This window comes from Cygnus atratus, chromosome 2, assembly GCF_013377495.2.
Source record: "Cygnus atratus isolate AKBS03 ecotype Queensland, Australia chromosome 2, CAtr_DNAZoo_HiC_assembly, whole genome shotgun sequence".
In the NCBI taxonomy this organism is placed as follows: Eukaryota; Metazoa; Chordata; class Aves; order Anseriformes; family Anatidae; genus Cygnus; species Cygnus atratus.
In genome coordinates, this window is record NC_066363.1 from 82,711,998 (window position 1) to 82,718,770 (window position 6,773).

The following is a 6,773-nucleotide window of genomic DNA, read 5'->3' on the forward strand; positions in this document are numbered from 1 at the left end:
ATTGTGTTTGCATATCTCTCAAATACTGTGCAGCACATCATCTCTTGTGACCGGAGGTGGGGATTTGTTGGCGCCATTCAGAAAACAGTAAGGGATTTTTTGAAAATCTAACATCAATGCAAGTGCCCTGGGTAGTAGTAGTGATGGTGCAGTTGCTTTATCTTTCCATAGTTAACTTTGGAACATCATATGAAATCATTTCTAATATTGTAAGAAATGTTCTAGGAGTTACTGTAAAAGTCGGAAATTGATTTTGCTGGCAAATGGAAAAGAGGAACAACAGACTGCAAGTGTAGTGTGATTGCTACATGACGTCCATTCAGCTTTTGATGCATAGAAACACTTTGGTGTCAGAGGTAGTATCATTAATTATAGAGAAAGTGAAAGAGTCCCCAAGCAAGAGAATGGTTCTCACTTAAGCCAGACACCCAAGCTACTGATGTTTCCCAGAGACAGAGTCAATAAGGGACTCACACATTCAGGTTGTGGCAGCATGCATTCTGTGAAGCAGTTTAGTCCTTAGTTTCAGGAACATGATGAAGAGGGATATCCCATACAAAATGTGTTTTATTTTTGGAGGTGAGCAGCTTTACATTTTCTCCCAGGGTTTTTGTGCTGTCAGAGGCACCCTGGCTTGGTCTCTAGTGTGTAACTTTGTAGAAGTAGGCTTTGGGGACAGGGTAAAAGAAAGAAAAAGCTCACTGCAGATAAACTGGTGGCATTTATAAGCTGTAAAGCCTTGACTGGCTTTTAATAACTTTAATTTCTTTAATTTCTTTAGCACTATTTGTGCAAAAATTTGTCTTAAATGCTGCGTGTTCTGACTTCCTGAACTCTCCAAATTTATTGTACCATTTTAGTTTAACAGTAATAATGGAAAATAATAGTAGAATAAAATCTTGGGTTTTGTGTTCCAAGTGTACCTCTGCTCATAAGACCATTTACTGAGGTGAATTAAGAGCATTGTTCAGGTCTCTGCTGTTATTTCTTTAAATTATCTGTAGATTTTTGTGATGCTAGTTTGTTAGGGCAGAACTGTATATTAATTGCAGGTTGCTTTCTTGGTGTAATAAAAATTTATTAACTTAATTTTTATAGAACCACCATTCCAAACAAATGAAGTAAGAAATTAAAAATATAATGGATTTCTTTGAATACAAGAACAAAATTTTCATGAGAAAAATATGGAAGCAGAAAAAATACCTGAGAGGATTCCTTGAAGTTATTGTTCTTTTAAACCACTAGGTAATATTGTTATTTTGTATACAGTGTGGTTAGTATGAAATCTTATTTTGAAAGCAAAATGTCAGAGTTCCATGTTCCTGTCATTCCCCTTTCTTTATTGACATTATGATATGAGAATGCTAAAGGAAATAAAAAAAAGACTTAGAGGATTCTGCATGACTTAATGCTGCTATGTTAGAGAAAAGAAAAGACAGAGCCCTTGATATGATCAAGGGTTATTCACTCATGCTGAATGAGTGCTTGAAAGGCATATGGTGGAGTGTATATTAAAAATGAAAGTTCTTTATCATAATATGTTTGAAAACAGGTAATATGTACAGTAAGGTTGTATGCAAACATGCATCTTACATTTTCTGGAGATATTAAAAAAAAATAAAATAAAATTTCAACTAAGCAATATGCATTTAGATCAGTAAAAACACAACATAAGATCCATGTAATACAGCTGAGTTACAGCTTATCTTTGAGGGGCATAACAAACAGGAAGCTTGACAAGAAATTTTGAAGACATTGGCAATTCAACTATAGAAAAACCTGCAAGATAGAATTATTCTTAAATTATTTCTAACGAAAATTAAAAGCAGCATTAAGAAATTTGAAGCCCAAGTTAGTGCAGTGCTTCTGAAAATGTTTGCATTTGGAACAGATACTAACTAGAAGCAAATAGCTGTTGGTTTAAGCCATGTGGTGTCTTGAATGCTATACACTAAATCCCACTATTAACAGTAGGAAGGTTGTATTTTCTTAAAAGAAGACAAATTTCTTCAGAAGCACTGCGTGTGATTGTTAGGAAGTACAGCTAGTGAGGGCAGTTGACCACAGAAGCCAGGGAATGTTTGAGTAGAAACTGGGTATTTGTCCAAATGCAGGTTACATAGCGAGTCTTAAGCTTGACAGAAATTCTCTGAACTGCCTTGTTTGAGAACGCAGTTTAGCAATTAGACACATTTCTTTCTAGCTGAAGCCACTTACAAGAGGTGCATAAGCCATAAACCAGCTGATAGCAAAATTTATTTGATCCTTCATGCAGGATATTGTTTTTGCAGTTGCTGGTATCTTGGCCAATTTTTTACAGTTGAGTATGAAACTATGGTTTACCTGTGCAGTGCAGAAAGTTGTCAAGGCTGTTCTTAGTATGTATGGATGATTTGGTCTTTAGCTTTCCTCTGACTTCCCTGATGTGCTGGCTGGAGACACGTTGTCCACAGTGATTTCTTCCGACTCCTTGAGGCCTCTGGGACAACAGTCTTCAGAGCAGATGGTAAGCAAATCTCCCTGGGGTCCTGAATCCTTGCGGGGTACCCAGGCTACAAGCAGGAGGACAAAGCTACCAGCTGGAGAATGTTGATAAAGAGAAGAAGAATAAAGGTATGGGAGTAAAGCCATCATTGGCATATGGAAGAGGCAACATAAAGAAGATCCAGAGTACAGTTAAAAGCAGGTGGAAGGAGGGGAAGAAGGAAGGGACATGAGCACATTGGGGACTTAGAGGCTTAAGATATGGGAACAGGGAATAAGATAACTAACAGAGAGAAACAAGTGCAGAAATTAGGTGAAAAAAAAAATCAGCGTAGGAGCCTAGAAGCATGAAGACACTACAGCAATAGCTGTAGGGTTCTATTGCAATGCATGGCTTTGCACCAGTGATTCTTGTGTGTGGATATTAATTTATTGGCAGAAAAGTGAAAGTCAGACTTAGTAGTATATAAAGGTACTCCCCCATATATCGGCATTAATTCAAAATTCATTAATTTCTGGGTAGTTAGTCACCCTGAAGTGTTGGCTGCTATTTTGCAGTCTCAATTCAAAACGAGTAATGAGCTCTGTATTTCTTTGTTTCTTTTAGACAACCTGTCCTTGGCCAGTTTCCCAATTGATTATCATCTGGACTTACAGTTTGAAGCTTTTTCTCTTTTATTGTAAATATTTTTGATACAAACAGTGCATTTATTGTTTCAAAACCATTTTTTTTTTCCTAGAATCCTTTTGCTGAAATGATAGAAGCAAAAGCAGTGAAATGACCAAGTGTGAGCATTTAAAATCTTTCTGTGGATTTTCCTTTTGTTCTACAGCTGTTGTTTCTATGGAGTAGTCACTGTTGCTATGTATTTTTTCTCTTTGTGCTTGTCAGAACATGACTAGCTGGGTCAACATGCTCATGGTGTTAGTAGGGAATAACATAATTGCTGCTTGATTAGAAGAGGTATTTTAGAAACAGCTTTCTGCATTAGAAAAATCCCTATGATGTTTAAATTTTTCTAGCAATGGCATAATCATGAGTAATTAACCAAACAAGGCACATTTAATTGCGATGAGGTATATTGGAAAAAAAGCCGGGAGAGGAGGTAAATCTGAGCAATATTCAATATTGCAGTGTCCTGAGCTTTGCTACTACTTAGTGTGCACTTGTGCGTATCAATCTAAATTGTCTAGAGCAATGAAGCAGTGATCCTTCAATCATTCTAATCAATACTATGCAGCCAGACAGGTTAAGTAGTAACCTACCATGGCTGACTAGACTAAACTTAAAAGAACCCTTCTCAGTCTGTGTTCTCACGGGTGCACTCAGATGGGTGCTCTTTCACCTAAAGGACATGCAGACGCCCAACAGCGAGCTTTTGGGAAATGTTTTGAGCTGTGTAACTTTTAAGAGCCAATGGGTTGTGTCTCACAGATGTCAGTGGAAGAGAAATGAAGAACACATCACTAGTAAAAGCTGGCATGTTGCATCCACTGACTTTTGGTTGGGTTGCCTCTTATTCTGAGAAATGTCTAACATAACTTATAAATGAGAAAAAATATTGTGCTTTTTTTTTTTTCCTTTTTCTTTTCCCCACAAGTTTTCTTCACAGACTGCTGAATTTCTCAGTCAGTCAGATCCCACAGCCTTTGCAGCTCAGAATGCACTTGAACACGAAACTCGATGAATTTTGTCATCTTGAATATTATGCTGACAGAGAAAGTATCTTAAGAAAAATCCTGGAGCCAAGGCAGAATGTGGTATAGAGATGAAGCAGCCCGGAGGTGAGAGGTGCTGATTTGCACTGTCAAGTGCTGCTGTGTATGAATTCTGACCCCTGCACAGGGACAGATTCAGCAGAGATGGATTCAGCCCAGTGAAAGTTCAGAGAGTCCAAGAACTTCCTATCGGCAGAAAAAAGAAAAACACATTTGCAGCATTCATTTTAGTGAAGGCTTCTGCAAATGCAGATTTACCTCTGAATTACTAGAGACCCGTCTTTCTGAAGAGAGGATGTAAAATAAAAGTGTAGCACCTCAGAATGGGAAGTGGAGCCAGAATGGGTAAGCATGTCATGGAGGACGATATTCACAGCGCAGATTGTTTTAGTTATACAGCAGGATGAAAACTCAACTGTTTGCACAATGTCAAAATTTTACGATAGAAATGCCAGTGTAAGATCAACTAATGGAGTATCAGTAAAGGCACTGAATCAAATTCTCAGTGTCAGCTGTGCCAGCATGCTGTCCTGTGCCAAACCTATAATGAACTGGTGATACAGTGATCACATTGTACTGAGATCATGGTCATCTGAGAATCATTATTAAACTGTGATTACTCCATATCCACTGCTTATTGTTTCCTCTTTGCTTTGGGCTTAGAAGTTTATTAAAATGGTACAACGTGACCTTTAGATTTTTGAGAGATATAATTTGGTACATCAATATTTTGACAGTTTTTCTCAAATGAGAACTAAGCTTGGAAGAAACCTTGGATGAGCCTGTTATCATGATCCATGTGAACAAATGGGTTGCCAGAGGCAGGTTTAAAAATGCGCTGTTTTATGGACCCAGTAAATACACATAGCTCCTGTAAACGAAGAGGTGGCAGATAGTTCTTCAGAAAGTTGGAAAATCTATGAAGAAACAGCTTAATTTAATTGAGCTTAAAACTTGAAATCCCAATTGAAAAAAAAAAAAGATGATACATTCAATGGTTGATAGGACATGCTTGTCAAAATTAACATCATTTGATGCTCCTTTTGCTTGGCTTTTACAGAGCTGAAATTAGGATAGCTGAAGATGAAGACAGTACAATCTTTTCACCCCTCAAAAATCTTTTTCTCTGTTCAGGGTCAGAATAAGCCAAATAAATTCTGTTGCAAGGCCCTTAGCAACAGAAGCATAGTGAAGGTATATTTGGACAAGACTGGTACTGCAGAAGTAGGGCTATGACTAAGATAGAAGTGACAGCAAGAGGGGAAATCATAGAACAAAGTCAGTTTTTGGATGGAGGTGGGACTACTGCATCTGCTGATTTGAGCTGAGCTGTGCTTATTCCTGATGGCTGGAAATAAACTAGGTGCTAGGGATGTAAGAAAATGAGGTTTTCTGTTCAAGTTACTTTGTAATTTTATGGATGTTCTCTTTATTTTTGCAATATTCTGATATTACAAAGAAATGTATGATATGTGATGTTGCAAAGAGGTATATACTGTGGGTTTGCTACCAGAACTACATAGTCTGGTGTAACATAAAATTTCTCTCTATTTTCAGAAGACTTACTAGAAAGGATCTGTGCCTTAAGAAACAGAAGTACACCGCTGGTCATTTGATATGCCCTAAAACATTTCACTGTAAAGCTTTTGTATAGTTTGAAAGGAAGAGTTGTACAGTTAGTCTTTTTGACAAAGATGTTGTGTGTACATTTTTTTTTTCTTTATATCTTAAAATGTCACAGGGAGTGAAGTGTAGGGGAAAGATGCATGTTGAGGTAGTGCTGTAATTCTGCACTTTATCATTATAAGGTGAAGCTGTGTATGGTATTCCTTCCTAACCCCCTTCAATTCTGTTGTCGTATTTGAGCAATACAGCTGGTGATTCTTCTGTGGACATGCCTGTTTTTGGGAAGCTGTTCTGTGAAAAAGGCATTGCAGTCTTTTGCAAAGAGGAATGAGTTCTTTCGATGTCATGTAATATAGAGCTTTTTAACAAGAACTGGAGATAAGGTGTTAGTAACATTCTGAAACTTCAGCTTTGAACAGGCATGAAAATATCTGTTTCCTATCCACCTATCCTTTCCATAATATTGCTTTGCAGTTAAGGGAGACCTCCCTTTGTGGCACTGCTTCCCTTCGCCATCCATCCAGAAGATGGATAAAAATAATTTGGCTGTTAAAATGTATTGTGTGATGATTGCACTGATATCCAGAAGGGCTGCAGTTTTATGGGATCAATGTTCCATGCAAAGGCTTTCAGAATACTACTACAGAGTATTTTCTCACAGAGAGGGAGTAAGATTTTTTATGTTTTATTTTACTAGCAATTGTGGAGCCATTTGAAATCTCCTGGTGACTTATACATTCTGCTTTTGTAAGGTGTCCCATTGTCCTGCAGTGTGATAGTGGAAATTGAAACATTAGGAAGCTTCCCTTTGCGACAACAGAGAAACAGAATTTCTTTCCATACTTTTTACTTGGGATCTTACTCAGCTTTTACAGTAGGAAGGAGATTTCCCCCAGTTACCCTAGTATATCAGTGGTAGACAGAAATGCTGATTACATTGCCGT